The sequence below is a fragment of the Danio rerio genome, chromosome 18 (assembly GCF_052040795.2).
Source record: "Danio rerio strain M-AB ecotype USA chromosome 18, GRCz13ab, whole genome shotgun sequence".
Lineage (NCBI taxonomy): Eukaryota > Metazoa > Chordata > Actinopteri > Cypriniformes > Danionidae > Danio > Danio rerio.
The window spans coordinates 1-16,521 of NC_141038.1; the positions used below are offsets into that span (position 1 = coordinate 1).

Below are 16,521 nucleotides of genomic sequence, written 5' to 3' on the forward strand. Positions count from 1 at the left end.
TAACCCTAACCCTAACCTAACCCTAACCCTAACCCTAACCCTAACCCTAACCCTAACCCTAACCCTAACCCTAACCCTAACCCTAACCCTAACCCTAACCCTAACCCTAACCCTAACCCTAACCCTAACCCTAACCCTAACCCTAACCCTAACCCTAACCCTAACCCTAACCCTAACCCTAACCCTAACCCTAACCCTAACCCTAACCCTAACCCTAACCCTAACCCTAACCCTAACCCTAACCCTAACCCTAACCCTAACCCTAACCCTAACCCTAACCTAACCCTAACCCTAACCCTAACCCTAACCCTAACCCTAACCCTAACCCTAACCCTAACCCTAACCCTAACCCTAACCCTAACCCTAACCCTAACCCTAACCCTAACCCTAACCCTAACCCTAACCCCTAACCCTAACCCTAACCCTAACCCTAACCCTACCCCTAACCCTAACCCTAACCCTAACCCTAACCCTAACCCTAACCCTAACCCTAACCCTAACCCTAACCCTAACCCTAACCCTAACCCTAACCCTAACCCTAACCCTAACCCTAACCCTAACCCTAACCCTAACCTAACCCTAACCCTAACCCTAACCCTAACCCTAACCCTAACCCTAACCCTAACCCTAACCCTAACCCTAACCCTAACCCTAACCCTAACCCTAACCCTAACCCTAACCCTAACCCTAACCCTAACCTAACCCTAACCCTAACCCTAACCCTAACCCTAACCCTAACCCTAACCCTAACCCTAACCCTAACCCTAACCCTAACCCTAACCCTAACCCTAACCCTAACCCTAACCCTAACCCTAACCCTAACCCTAACCCTAACCCTAACCCTAACCCTAACCCTAACCCTAACCCTAACCCTAACCCTAACCCTAACCCTAACCCTAACCCTAACCCTAACCCTAACCCTAACCCTAACCCTAACCTAACCCTAACCCTAACCCTAACCCTAACCCTAACCCTAACCCTAACCCTAACCCTAACCCTAACCCTAACCCTAACCCTAACCCTAACCCTAACCCTAACCCTAACCCTAACCCTAACCCTAACCCTAACCCTAACCCTAACCCTAACCCTAACCCTAACCCTAACCCTAACCCTAACCCTAACCCTAACCCTAACCCTAACCCTAACCCTAACCCTAACCCTAACCCTAACCCTAACCCTAACCCTAACCCTAACCCTAACCCTAACCCTAACCCTAACCCTAACCCTAACCCTAACCCTAACCCTAACCCTAACCCTAACCCTAACCCTAACCCTAACCCTAACCCTAACCCTAACCCTAACCCTAACCCTAACCCTAACCCTAACCCTAACCCTAACCCTAACCCTAACCCTAACCCTAACCCTAACCCTAACCCTAACCCTAACCCTAACCCTAACCCTAACCCTAACCCTAACCCTAACCCTAACCCTAACCCTAACCCTAACCCTAACCTAACCCTAACCCCTAACCCTAACCCTAACCCTAACCCTAACCCTAACCCTAACCCTAACCCTAACCCTAACCCTAACCCTAACCCTAACCCTAACCCTAACCCCTAACCCTAACCCTAACCCTAACCCTAACCCTAACCCTAACCCTAACCCTAACCCTAACCCTAACCCTAACCCTAACCCTAACCCTAACCCTAACCCTAACCCTAACCCTAACCCTAACCCTAACCCTAACCCTAACCCTAACCCTAACCCTAACCCTAACCCTAACCCTAACCCTAACCCTAACCCTAACCCTAACCCTAACCCTAACCCTAACCCTAACCCTAACCCTAACCCTAACCCTAACCCTAACCCTAACCCTAACCCTAACCCTAACCCTAACCCTAACCCTAACCCTAACCCTAACCCTAACCCTAACCCTAACCCTAACCCTAACCCTAACCCTAACCCTAACCCTAACCCTAACCCTAACCCTAACCCTAACCCTAACCCTAACCCTAACCCTAACCCTAACCCTAACCCTAACCCTAACCCTAACCCTAACCCTAACCCTAACCCTAACCCTAACCCTAACCCTAACCCTAACCCTAACCCTAACCCTAACCCTAACCCTAACCCTAACCCTAACCCTAACCCTAACCCTAACCCTAACCCTAACCCTAACCCTAACCCTAACCCTAACCCTAACCCTAACCCTAACCCTAACCCTAACCCTAACCCTAACCCTAACCCTAACCCTAACCCTAACCCTAACCCTAACCCTAACCCTAACCCTAACCCTAACCCTAACCCTAACCCTAACCCTAACCCTAACCCTAACCCTAACCCTAACCCTAACCCTAACCCTAACCCTAACCCTAACCCTAACCCTAACCCTAACCCTAACCCTAACCCTAACCCTAACCCTAACCCTAACCCTAACCCTAACCCTAACCCTAACCCTAACCCTAACCCTAACCCTAACCCTAACCCTAACCCTAACCCTAACCCTAACCCTAACCCTAACCCTAACCCTAACCCTAACCCTAACCCTAACCCTAACCCTAACCCTAACCCTAACCCTAACCCTAACCCTAACCCTAACCCTAACCCTAACCCTAACCCTAACCCTAACCCTAACCCTAACCCTAACCCTAACCCTAACCCTAACCCTAACCCTAACCCTAACCCTAACCCTAACCCTAACCCTAACCCTAACCCTAACCCTAACCCTAACCCTAACCCTAACCCTAACCCTAACCCTAACCCTAACCCTAACCCTAACCCTAACCCTAACCCTAACCCTAACCCTAACCCTAACCCTAACCCTAACCCTAACCCTAACCCTAACCCTAACCCTAACCCTAACCCTAACCCTAACCCTAACCCTAACCCTAACCCTAACCCTAACCCTAACCCTAACCCTAACCCTAACCCTAACCCTAACCCTAACCCTAACCCTAACCCTAACCCTAACCCTAACCCTAACCCTAACCCTAACCCTAACCCTAACCCTAACCCTAACCCTAACCCTAACCCTAACCCTAACCCTAACCCTAACCCTAACCCTAACCCTAACCCTAACCCTAACCCTAACCCTAACCCTAACCCTAACCCTAACCCTAACCCTAACCCTAACCCTAACCCTAACCCTAACCCTAACCCTAACCCTAACCCTAACCCTAACCCTAACCCTAACCCTAACCCTAACCCTAACCCTAACCCTAACCCTAACCCTAACCCTAACCCTAACCCTAACCCTAACCCTAACCCTAACCCTAACCCTAACCCTAACCCTAACCCTAACCCTAACCCTAACCCTAACCCTAACCCTAACCCTAACCCTAACCCTAACCCTAACCCTAACCCTAACCCTAACCCTAACCCTAACCCTAACCCTAACCCTAACCCTAACCCTAACCCTAACCCTAACCCTAACCCTAACCCTAACCCTAACCCTAACCCTAACCCTAACCCTAACCCTAACCCTAACCCTAACCCTAACCCTAACCCTAACCCTAACCCTAACCCTAACCCTAACCCTAACCCTAACCCTAACCCTAACCCTAACCCTAACCCTAACCCTAACCCTAACCCTAACCCTAACCCTAACCCTAACCCTAACCCTAACCCTAACCCTAACCCTAACCCTAACCCTAACCCTAACCCTAACCCTAACCCTAACCCTAACCCTAACCCTAACCCTAACCCTAACCCTAACCCTAACCCTAACCCTAACCCTAACCCTAACCCTAACCCTAACCCTAACCCTAACCCTAACCCTAACCCTAACCCTAACCCTAACCCTAACCCTAACCCTAACCCTAACCCTAACCCTAACCCTAACTAACCCTAACCCTAACCCTAACCCTAACCCTAACCCTAACCCTAACCCTAACCCTAACCCTAACCCTAACCCTAACCCTAACCCTAACCCTAACCCTAACCCTAACCCTAACCCTAACCCTAACCCTAACCCTAACCCTAACCCTAACTAACCCTAACCCTAACCCTAACCCTAACCCTAACTAACCCTAACCCTAACCCTAACCCTAACCCTAACCCTAACCCTAACCCTAACCCTAACCCTAACCCTAACCCTAACCCTAACCCTAACCCTAACCCTAACCCTAACCCTAACCCTAACCCTAACCCTAACCCTAACCCTAACCCTAACCCTAACCCTAACCCTAACCCTAACCCTAACCCTAACCCTAACCCTAACCCTAACCCTAACCCTAACCCTAACCCTAACCCTAACCCTAACCCTAACCCTAACCCTAACCCTAACCCTAACCCTAACCCTAACCCTAACCCTAACCCTAACCCTAACCCTAACCTAACCCTAACCCTAACCCTAACCCTAACCCTAACCCTAACCTAACCCTAACCCTAACCCTAACCCTAACCCTAACCCTAACCCTAACCCTAACCCTAACCCTAACCCTAACCCTAACCCTAACCCTAACCCTAACCCTAACCCTAACCCTAACCCTACCCCTAGTTCGCTCTACCCCTAGTTCGCTCTACCCCTAGTTCGCTCTACCCCTAGTTCGCTCTACCCCTAGTTCGCTCTACCCCTAGTTCGCTCTACCCCTAGTTCGCTCTACCCCTAGTTCGCTCTACCCCTAGTTCGCTCTACCCCTAGTTCGCTCTACCCCTAGTTCGCTCTACCCCTAGTTCGCTCTACCCCTAGTTCGCTCTACCCCTAGTTCGCTCTACCCCTAGTTCGCTCTACCCCTAGTTCGCTCTACCCCTAGTTCGCTCTACCCCTAGTTCGCTCTACCCCTAGTTCGCTCTACCCCTAGTTCGCTCTACCCCTAGTTCGCTCTACCCCTAGTTCGCTCTACCCCTAGTTCGCTCTACCCCTAGTTCGCTCTACCCCTAGTTCGCTCTACCCCTAGTTCGCTCTACCCCTAGTTCGCTCTACCCCTAGTTCGCTCTACCCCTAGTTCGCTCTACCCCTAGTTCGCTCTACCCCTAGTTCGCTCTACCCCTAGTTCGCTCTACCCCTAGTTCGCTCTACCCCTAGTTCGCTCTACCCCTAGTTCGCTCTACCCCTAGTTCGCTCTACCCCTAGTTCGCTCTACCCCTAGTTCGCTCTACCCCTAGTTCGCTCTACCCCTAGTTCGCTCTACCCCTAGTTCGCTCTACCCCTAGTTCGCTCTACCCCTAGTTCGCTCTACCCCTAGTTCGCTCTACCCCTAGTTCGCTCTACCCCTAGTTCGCTCTACCCCTAGTTCGCTCTACCCCTAGTTCGCTCTACCCCTAGTTCGCTCTACCCCTAGTTCGCTCTACCCCTAGTTCGCTCTACCCCTAGTTCGCTCTACCCCTAGTTCGCTCTACCCCTAGTTCGCTCTACCCCTAGTTCGCTCTACCCCTAGTTCGCTCTACCCCTAGTTCGCTCTACCCCTAGTTCGCTCTACCCCTAGTTCGCTCTACCCCTAGTTCGCTCTACCCCTAGTTCGCTCTACCCCTAGTTCGCTCTACCCCTAGTTCGCTCTACCCCTAGTTCGCTCTACCCCTAGTTCGCTCTACCCCTAGTTCGCTCTACCCCTAGTTCGCTCTACCCCTAGTTCGCTCTACCCCTAGTTCGCTCTACCCCTAGTTCGCTCTACCCCTAGTTCGCTCTACCCCTAGTTCGCTCTACCCCTAGTTCGCTCTACCCCTAGTTCGCTCTACCCCTAGTTCGCTCTACCCCTAGTTCGCTCTACCCCTAGTTCGCTCTACCCCTAGTTCGCTCTACCCCTAGTTCGCTCTACCCCTAGTTCGCTCTACCCCTAGTTCGCTCTACCCCTAGTTCGCTCTACCCCTAGTTCGCTCTACCCCTAGTTCGCTCTACCCCTAGTTCGCTCTACCCCTAGTTCGCTCTACCCCTAGTTCGCTCTACCCCTAGTTCGCTCTACCCCTAGTTCGCTCTACCCCTAGTTCGCTCTACCCCTAGTTCGCTCTACCCCTAGTTCGCTCTACCCCTAGTTCGCTCTACCCCTAGTTCGCTCTACCCCTAGTTCGCTCTACCCCTAGTTCGCTCTACCCCTAGTTCGCTCTACCCCTAGTTCGCTCTACCCCTAGTTCGCTCTACCCCTAGTTCGCTCTACCCCTAGTTCGCTCTACCCCTAGTTCGCTCTACCCCTAGTTCGCTCTACCCCTAGTTCGCTCTACCCCTAGTTCGCTCTACCCCTAGTTCGCTCTACCCCTAGTTCGCTCTACCCCTAGTTCGCTCTACCCCTAGTTCGCTCTACCCCTAGTTCGCTCTACCCCTAGTTCGCTCTACCCCTAGTTCGCTCTACCCCTAGTTCGCTCTACCCCTAGTTCGCTCTACCCCTAGTTCGCTCTACCCCTAGTTCGCTCTACCCCTAGTTCGCTCTACCCCTAGTTCGCTCTACCCCTAGTTCGCTCTACCCCTAGTTCGCTCTACCCCTAGTTCGCTCTACCCCTAGTTCGCTCTACCCCTAGTTCGCTCTACCCCTAGTTCGCTCTACCCCTAGTTCGCTCTACCCCTAGTTCGCTCTACCCCTAGTTCGCTCTACCCCTAGTTCGCTCTACCCCTAGTTCGCTCTACCCCTAGTTCGCTCTACCCCTAGTTCGCTCTACCCCTAGTTCGCTCTACCCCTAGTTCGCTCTACCCCTAGTTCGCTCTACCCCTAGTTCGCTCTACCCCTAGTTCGCTCTACCCCTAGTTCGCTCTACCCCTAGTTCGCTCTACCCCTAGTTCGCTCTACCCCTAGTTCGCTCTACCCCTAGTTCGCTCTACCCCTAGTTCGCTCTACCCCTAGTTCGCTCTACCCCTAGTTCGCTCTACCCCTAGTTCGCTCTACCCCTAGTTCGCTCTACCCCTAGTTCGCTCTACCCCTAGTTCGCTCTACCCCTAGTTCGCTCTACCCCTAGTTCGCTCTACCCCTAGTTCGCTCTACCCCTAGTTCGCTCTACCCCTAGTTCGCTCTACCCCTAGTTCGCTCTACCCCTAGTTCGCTCTACCCCTAGTTCGCTCTACCCCTAGTTCGCTCTACCCCTAGTTCGCTCTACCCCTAGTTCGCTCTACCCCTAGTTCGCTCTACCCCTAGTTCGCTCTACCCCTAGTTCGCTCTACCCCTAGTTCGCTCTACCCCTAGTTCGCTCTACCCCTAGTTCGCTCTACCCCTAGTTCGCTCTACCCCTAGTTCGCTCTACCCCTAGTTCGCTCTACCCCTAGTTCGCTCTACCCCTAGTTCGCTCTACCCCTAGTTCGCTCTACCCCTAGTTCGCTCTACCCCTAGTTCGCTCTACCCCTAGTTCGCTCTACCCCTAGTTCGCTCTACCCCTAGTTCGCTCTACCCCTAGTTCGCTCTACCCCTAGTTCGCTCTACCCCTAGTTCGCTCTACCCCTAGTTCGCTCTACCCCTAGTTCGCTCTACCCCTAGTTCGCTCTACCCCTAGTTCGCTCTACCCCTAGTTCGCTCTACCCCTAGTTCGCTCTACCCCTAGTTCGCTCTACCCCTAGTTCGCTCTACCCCTAGTTCGCTCTACCCCTAGTTCGCTCTACCCCTAGTTCGCTCTACCCCTAGTTCGCTCTACCCCTAGTTCGCTCTACCCCTAGTTCGCTCTACCCCTAGTTCGCTCTACCCCTAGTTCGCTCTACCCCTAGTTCGCTCTACCCCTAGTTCGCTCTACCCCTAGTTCGCTCTACCCCTAGTTCGCTCTACCCCTAGTTCGCTCTACCCCTAGTTCGCTCTACCCCTAGTTCGCTCTACCCCTAGTTCGCTCTACCCCTAGTTCGCTCTACCCCTAGTTCGCTCTACCCCTAGTTCGCTCTACCCCTAGTTCGCTCTACCCCTAGTTCGCTCTACCCCTAGTTCGCTCTACCCCTAGTTCGCTCTACCCCTAGTTCGCTCTACCCCTAGTTCGCTCTACCCCTAGTTCGCTCTACCCCTAGTTCGCTCTACCCCTAGTTCGCTCTACCCCTAGTTCGCTCTACCCCTAGTTCGCTCTACATTTATATATTACAATATATTATAATATATTAATATATTAATAATTAACTACTAAATCAGTTTATTTGAGGTAAAGTTTAGTAGAGGTAATGTTCTCAACTTGATAATTGACCAGATTTTGTTTTAGGATGTGTTAAATTTAATGTTCTTCAGTTACAAAACATCTGGTTTTAGGGTTAAGTTTGAGGGAAGGTTGTTATTTACAATTAGGTTTGACTTAAGGGTAGACATGGTTTAGTCAATTTTTCTTCAATGCTTTAAGAAATGATTTGTTGCTTGAGCAGTTCAGTTAGGATTGGTTAAGAAACCCTTCTGGTTAGTGTTAGGTGTAAGACAGTGGTATATTCTGATCTACAAATAAAGTAGGATGAAGTGGATTCAAAATCTGGTTAAGACAATGCAAGAAAGACCTGAATATTGAGCAATCTTTGTGAAAGATCTATGATTGGTGTGTGGATGAAAATGATGCAACTGACATAGCATCCAAGAAAATGACATTAATCCAAGATAACAGGCTGGTGTTCAAAGAGATAAAAGGATTGTTAAACTGATGACAGTTTTCAAAAGGTTGCACTAAGGAAATCCAGATGACCAAGATGTAGATACAGATGAAACTGACACACAAAAGATCCAATAGATGATCTGACATTAAAATGATCCGAATAATCAGCAAACCCCTTATGGTTGGTTAGTGCAGTTACAATTTATAAAAAAAAGTATCAACATGATCCAAATACATGCCAAGCTTCCAGTTTAGGGGTGGGAGTTGGTTAGGGCCGTTTCATCCACATTAATTTAGTTACTGATGATGTTAGGCCATATTTGCTGCTATATTTTTTTTACTTGCTTCTTAATGAGGAAACTAAGGATGTTAGACCTTTTTAGGTCATGCACTCCCAGCCTTTCTGGGCTTCAGGTTCACACACACAAGTCTTGAGTCCATCCACACAGTCCATATGGGACAGGACACAGGTGAGCAAAGAGTTAATTTTTAGGTTAAGATTTAATTGCCATTTAATTCTCCCCTTTATATAGATCCAAGCTTAATCTAAACTCATTTTAAAAGCAAAGAAAAAAAAGAAACCATTGTGGTCGTGTATGGGTCACGGCAATATTCCAGTACAGAAAAAGTAGACACCATTCAAAATGCTGGGTAATAGATGATCCAAGAATAGTTTGTTTAATTCATCCCTACTTTTAGAATTAGTTCCTAAAATTTATAATAGCAGTCAACAAGCCTCTTTAAAAAAAATAAAAAAAAACTGCTTAATGCTAAATTTTAAAAAGCAGGTTTGATAGTCTAATTTATCAAAGATACTATAAAAATGTCATCTGCTCAACTCAAAGAAATAACTGCTTTCCCACTATCATGCCAAACCTTTGTAAGAAGCCTTCAGTACAGTTACAGTTGTTTCTCCACTGAGCCTGGAACCATGTAGCACGATTACAAACTGTTCTCAGCCTGGAATTGCAAGCATGGTTAGACAACCGTGCTTAACTGTGCCAATAAATTCTAGTGTTGATGTCAGGGCGGTTACCAAGCTACCACAGCTGGCTCAGAAGCATGCTAGCCAGACATCAAGTAAACACAATTTAATATAAGCAATTTATACAGGTCAGACAATAGTTTAAAATGGTTTAAACCATAGAGCAGTCTCTGGAAGAGAAGTGAATAACTCATGAATAAAGTTATTTCATTGACTTATTTTATACATTGTTTTTTTCTAACCAGTCATCTAAAATAATGAAATAGCCTATTTTTTATTAATGGCTTGCGTTTAATAATTTGATTTACATCCTGAGCAATTGAGACCTTTAATTCACCTCACTGACGCAAGTTTATTGCACGCAGCACTGTATTTGGCAGCACAAATCTCACTCTGACCCAGGAGAGAATTAAACCAATGACTACATGCAGACTTTTTCCTGCTGCACATTGAATAAAGCAATTTATTCAATTCTTAGTCTATATGCTCTGATAAACTAGTCACATCAATTAATTTAATAAACTAATTGTCGGTAGTGCTCTCAAAATAATCACTAGGTTTTGACATGTTAGAGCAATTTTCAGCATTTCAACTGTAGGCCATTATGTGATTCAGTTATAAACAAGTTTGACATTTATGGGGCTGTGTAACGCTTGTTGTTTTGTTCCCTGATCTTTAATATATACTGGGTATATATGCAAATATTTTCTAAGAATGTCAAGCTGATAAATAGTGCTTTATATCCTGATGCATTCACATTCGTTTATTTCACTTGCTGAGTTCATTTAATGTTTAATACTTAGCCATTAACAGGTATCAAACTCCATTCCAAAAGGGCCACAGCTCTGCACAGTTTAGTTCCAACCCCAATTAAACACACCTGATCAAACTAATTGAGTCCTTTAGGCTTGTTTGAAACCTACAGGTAAGCGTGTTGGCGCAGAGTTGGAACTAAACTGTGCAGGGCTTCAGCCCTCCAGGAATTGAGGTCGACACCCCTGGTTTAAAGGGTTATATTTTACCATCAAAATGTAGCATGTTATATAATTAACTTATAGATTGTAAAAATTAAAGTTGTGACATTAAAGTGCCCGCTCACTTTTGACAAGGCTCAACCAAAATATATTTCTGCTATTGTAATAAAATTTAGCCAGAGGCGCGCAACATGACCTCTTAAAAAAATAAAAATAAAAAAAATATATAAAAAATGTTTTAAAAAGTGCTGTAAAAAGTTTCAGCTATTGAGTTTAATTGAACAAAGGGAGCGGTTTACATTGCATTAAAGGCAACTACTGATGGGTTGTATAATGTTTCAAAGAGCTGTTGCAGCATGAGTGGAAAAAACCGTATTAGTGCTGCCTGGCCCAGTTTTGCAACAAAATGGAGCAGTTCCATTTAGAGAACGATTCAGCATGAGTGAAAAAGTAGCTAAAGTTTATGAAAAATTAATCTGGATGTAGAGAATCTCATAGCACAGAAACAGCACTCCTACAGGCGTATTTATACTTCTGCATCAAGCACACAAGTATGCTTCAGCACAACCTGTGCATGGTCACGTAGCCCATGCTGTGGCAGTCAGACACTGATGCACACCACACAAGAGCAGCTAAAGTTTATGAAAAATTAATCTGGATGTAGAGATTCTCTTAATGGTGAGTTTAATAATTTGATTGACATCCTGAGCATATAAGACCTTTAATTTGCCTGACTGACGCAAGTTTATTCCACGCAGCACTGTATTTGGTAGCACATATCTCGCTCTGATCCAGGAGAGAATTAAACCAATGACTACATGCACTGAGACTTTCCTACTGCGCATCGAATAAAGCAAATAAGAAATGCTTATCATCGAAGCCTATGGTTGAAAAGATCCAATAGATGATCTGACATTAAAATGATCTGAATAATCACCAAACCCCTTTTGGTTGGGTTAGAGCAGTTTCAATTAATAAGTATGGACGTGATTCAAATACAAGCCAAGCTTCTGTTGTTTAGGGGTGGGGGTTGGTTAGGGCTGTTTCATCCACATTAAATTTATTTACTGCCGATGTTATGCCATATATATATTTCTACTTGACAGTTCAGAATGAGGAACCTAAGGATGTTAGACCTTTTTAGGCCATGCACTCCAGCCTTTCTGGGATTCAGGTTCACACACCAGTCTTGAGTCCATCCCCACAGTCCATATGGGATAGGACAGAGACGAGCAAAGAGTTAAGGTTAATTTTTAGGTTAAGATTAAATTGCCATTTTATAATCCCCTTTCTATAGATTCAAGCTTCATCTAAGCTCATTTAAAATGAAAGAAACCCTTGTGGTTGCATGAAGGGGTTAGGGCAATATTCCATTCCAGAAAAAGTAGATGCACTATTTAAAATGCTGTGTAATAAAGATGATCCAAGAATAGTGGTTTAATTCATCCCCACTTTTACAATTAGTTCCTAAAATGTATAATAGCATTTACCAAGCCTCTTTAAAAAAAATAACTGCTTAATGCTAAATTAGAAAAAAGCAGGTTAGAAATAGTCTAATTTTCTATCAAAGATACTATTTATAAAAAAAAAAAAAAAAAAAAAAAAAAAAAGCATCTGCTCAACTTTAACAAAGAAATAACCGCTTTCCCACTATCGTGCCAAACTGTTAAGAACCCTTCAGTACAGTTAATAGTTTCTCCACTGAGCCTGGAACCATGTAGCACAATTACAAACCGTTCTTAGCCTGGAATTCTAAGAATGGTTAGACAACAGTGTGGAACTGTGCCAATAGATTGAGTGATGTGAGGGCTTTTACCAAGCTACCACAGCTGGCTCAGAAGCATGCTAGCCAGACATGCACAAGTAAACACTTCATTAATACAAGAAAAATTACACAGGTCTAACAATGGTTTTAAAAAGGTTTAAACCATAGAGCAGTCTCTGGAAGAGAAGTGAATCTCACACGGTTTCGTTTTACACACAGTTTCGTTTTACACAAGCAGTCATCTAAAATAATGAAAGCCTATTTTATTAATGGCTAGAGTTAAATAATTTGATTGACATTCTAAGCAATTGAGACCTTTATTTCACCTGACTGATGCAAGTTTATTGCATGCAGCACTGTATTTGGTAGCACAAATCTCGCTCTGAACCAGGAGAGAACTAAACAAATGACTACATGTACTGAGATTTTTTCCTGCTGCGCATCGAATAAAGCAAATAAGAAATGCTTATCATCGAAGCCTATGGTAGAAAGTCAATTTTCAATAATTTTTTGACTGCTCTAAAGCTTTACAGAGCAGCACTGCTGTCCAAGGTACCGTTGCATGATTTCTTAGTCTATATATGCTCTAAACTTGTCACATGAATGAATTTAATAATTGTCGGTAGTGCTCTCAAAATAATCACTATGTTTTGACATGTTAATAAATGAGCAATTTTCAGCATTTCAGCTGTAGGCCATTATATGATTCAGTTATACACAAGTTTGACATTTATGGGGCTGTGTAACATTTGTTGTTTTGTTCCCTGATCTTTAATATATACTGGGTAGCTATGCAAAAATTTTCTAAAAATGTCAAGCTGATAAATAGTGCTTTATATCCTTTCACATTAGTTTTTCACTTGCTGCGTTCATTATTTAATGTTTGAATACTTAAGTCATTGTTTAACACGTGTCAAACTCGGTTCCAAAAGGGCCGCAGCTCTGAATAAGTGTTTAATTAGGGTTGGAACTAAACTGATCAAACTAATTGAATCCTTCAGAGTTGTTTGAAACCTACAGGTAAGTGTGATAGAGCAGGGTTGGAACTAAACTGTGCAGGGCTTCTGCCCTCCAGCAATTGACTTTGACACCCCTGGTTTAAAAGGTTATATTTTACCATCAAAAGGTAGCATGTTATATAATCAACTTATAGATTGTAAAAATTAAAGTGTAGTGCCCGCTCACTTTTGACAAGGCCCATCCAAAATATATTTCTGCTATTGTAATACAAATGCACTGTTGCATTATCATAGTTTAATTTTGTCATGTTCAGAGATCTGAAATGCGTTTATTCCCCTGCAAACATTTCAATTGTTACATTAGTCATTTCCCCTCCAAATAAAATGTTGCCAGAGGCGCGCAACATACGACCTCTAAAAAAGGTGCTGTGACATGTACCTATATGTAGCACCCCAATATGATAGAACGGCATAGCAGTGTTTAGTCACTTGTTTGTTTTTGTTTTTATTAACTTCAAGTTTTTCAGCTATTGAGTTTAATTGAACAAAGGGAGCAGTTTACATTGCATTAAAGGCAACTACTGATTGGTTGTGTAGTGTTTCAAGGAGCTGTTACAACATGAGTGGAAAATAAAACCATTAGTGCTGCCTGGCCCAGTTTGGCAACAAAATGGAGCAGTTCCATTTGGAAAACGATTCAGCATGAGTGGAAAAGCAGCTAAAGTTTATGAAAAATTAATCTGGATGTAGAGAATCTCATAGCACAGAAACAGCACTCCTACAGGCGCATTTATACTTCTGCATCAAGCACACAAGTATGCTTCAGCACAACCTGTGCATGGTCACGTAGCCCATGCTGTGGCAGTCAGACACTGATGCACACCTCAATGAATAGAGCAAGCTGCGATTGGTCAGCTTTGTAGAGCTGACACGTGCCCTAACCTAGTCCTCATCTTCAGTCAGTAATTTAGGGGCCATTTCTGACAGCAACCTGTGTAAGGCCAGATTAAGCATCTGCAAACCTCAATTTTCTCATCTTAATGTTGCCAAACTTTGACAAGCGATCAATAACTGATGCAGAAAAGCTTATTCATGCTTACATGACCTCTCGGTTAGACTTCTGTAATGAGTTACTAGGCAGTCGCCCTGCTGGCCTCACTAACAAACTGCAGATGGTTCAAAATGCAGCTGCTAGAGTGCTTTCTAGAACTAAGAAATAACATTACTCCTGTTCTTTCAGGGCATTGACTCCCTATTAAATATATAATTTACAATGTTATGGTTTACCTACAAAGCCCTCAATGCCTTAACACCCAGTATTAGAGGGAGCTCCTAGTGTATCAGAGCATGAGATTGATTCCTTTAAGACTCTAAAGTGACCCATGAGTCTACGTATTGATCCTGAAGGGTAAGTCTGTACACCAGCCGGTGACCTCTCCCATCTGCAGCTTCTCCACAACAGATGTCCACCATTCTCCAGCCTCTGGTGCCTAGACTGCAGCTCTGTACAGGAAGTTTGGCCAGAGGAGAAATGCTCATGCCCAACTGAGCCTGGTTTGAGGTTATTTTTCCCCTTTACTTTGGTCGGTTGGCAAACTGGCTCGCTTGGTTTGGGGCTTGTGTAGTTGAGCATGGATGGATTTTTTTCTTCATTGTTTGGACTTTCAGCAGTGAAAATTAAACACCGAAATTAATCTCTGAAAACTGAGCTGATTTAAACCTCTTGTACCTGATGTGAAAAAGCATGCACATCCTCAAAGATCCTTAGCCCAAACAGTTATAATAGATAGAAGTTTGTATGAATGTTCAAGAAACTGAAGCAGATAAGGGAGATTCCACAGAAGGAAGAATTCATTTATGCAATGAGTGAATGGGTCGTTGAGAGATTTCCAAGGTAAGCCATTTGCCCGGAGCACTGACCTGCCCAAAGAGCTGATTTAATGTGAATAAACCTCAAAGCAGCTGCCTGGCAAATTATATTGAGTTTTAAGGTTCTGGACAGATTTTAAACCGGTCATCAGAAATATCTCCCAAAGGGTTAACTTAATTATGAGACCACTGCAAATGACAGTGAGTACTGTCTGACAAATACATTTTGGAAATAGGTGTACTGTCTATGTCATTGTGTAGTTATGAACGTCTACAATCACGCTATGTGGAGAGAGAGAAAAAAAATTCACAATAGAACCAAACTGATTTTCATTGATTAAGTGAGAGCCTTAAAGTGAGCGCTTTTGTATTTGAAAGGATTCTCACTGCCAAAAGGAATTCTTGATACTTGAGATGTTTCCACTTAAATTTGAGATTTTTGAAGAGGAAACTGGAACTGGTGAAGTTGAAATATTTATAGGTGAAGAGGTTCCAATATTCCCATGAAATGGAGATTGTAAAAGAGTGAAGTGTGGTTACTTTCACTGAGAGGTTCTGGGGTTAGATGTTCTAGAAGTTACAGAAGATCTTATTTTGAAACCAGCCATGTACACTACAGATGTTCTGGAGAAGGTATGTAGGGTTTTATTCTGAAAAGTTCTGGGTTCAAAAGTTTAATATATATTTTAAATCTTCCCATGAAAATAATGGATCTTAAAGGGAAAATCTGGTCATTCTGAAAAGTTTTAAAGGTTATAATACAAGATTTGGTGTTTTAAAATGTTTCTATGGAAGTACTAATCTTACTCCTTAACCTTAATCCTAGTAAATTCTGGGGTTACAAATCTTCAGTAGATCTCATGTTTGATTTGATGACTTTTTGAAAAGTTCTTGAATGACTGGTGTAGGTGGTGTTGATGCACAATGTGCTGTTGTGTGGAGGTGCTAATCACCAGTAGAAGACTGGGCTTCATTTAAGGCCTGTTTGCCCCCGGCCACCTTCCCTGCGTGCTGTCCAAGTGGACCCAGGGGGGCTGAATACTTACCACTCCACCAAGTGACCTTTTGTTAACACCGCAAGGTTGCCCAGGCCACCCGAGAAGAGTCTGAAGATGTTTCTCTATGAGGCCTACTCTGGCTAATCCAGAGACCAGACTGCCCAGGACCCCAGATATCTCCAGGGAACAGGAGAGCCCTTGCCCAAATCAGCTAAATCTAACAGGTAGATTCAGGAGTAAAAGTTGGCCATGAACTGGTCATTGCCTTCTCCTCACTCCCTGCTGATTTGCTCCCGAATACTTCTAGTCAACATACAAGGAGTTCCATAAGTCCAATATGACCAAAGAACTCATTCATGTATGAGTAGAAATATTCAGAGAGATATTCCTGACCTCCCACTATTTACTAAAATTGAAAAATATTAAGAGGTCAGGTCGAGGTTCAGTCTGGCGGATATATCTCTATAGATATATCATTCTTCTACCAAACATCTCCCCTAAGGCAATGCAAGAACCAAGCAGACATCATCCTTATCAGGGATAACCGTTGGGAGCATTACCCTGA

The 16,521-nt window shown here is 44.7% G+C and overlaps 1 long non-coding RNA gene across 1 annotated transcript; it reads left to right on the forward strand.

The window, feature by feature from the left end:
- The first annotated feature begins 9,862 nt into the window (after nt 1-9,862).
- Nucleotides 9,863-15,666, forward strand: LOC147839618 (uncharacterized). Its single transcript, XR_015515478.1, has 3 exons — nt 9,863-10,478; nt 13,305-13,568; nt 13,617-15,666. It is a non-coding gene; the product is annotated as an uncharacterized LOC147839618 (long non-coding RNA).
- Nucleotides 15,667-16,521: the final 855 nt, after the last annotated feature.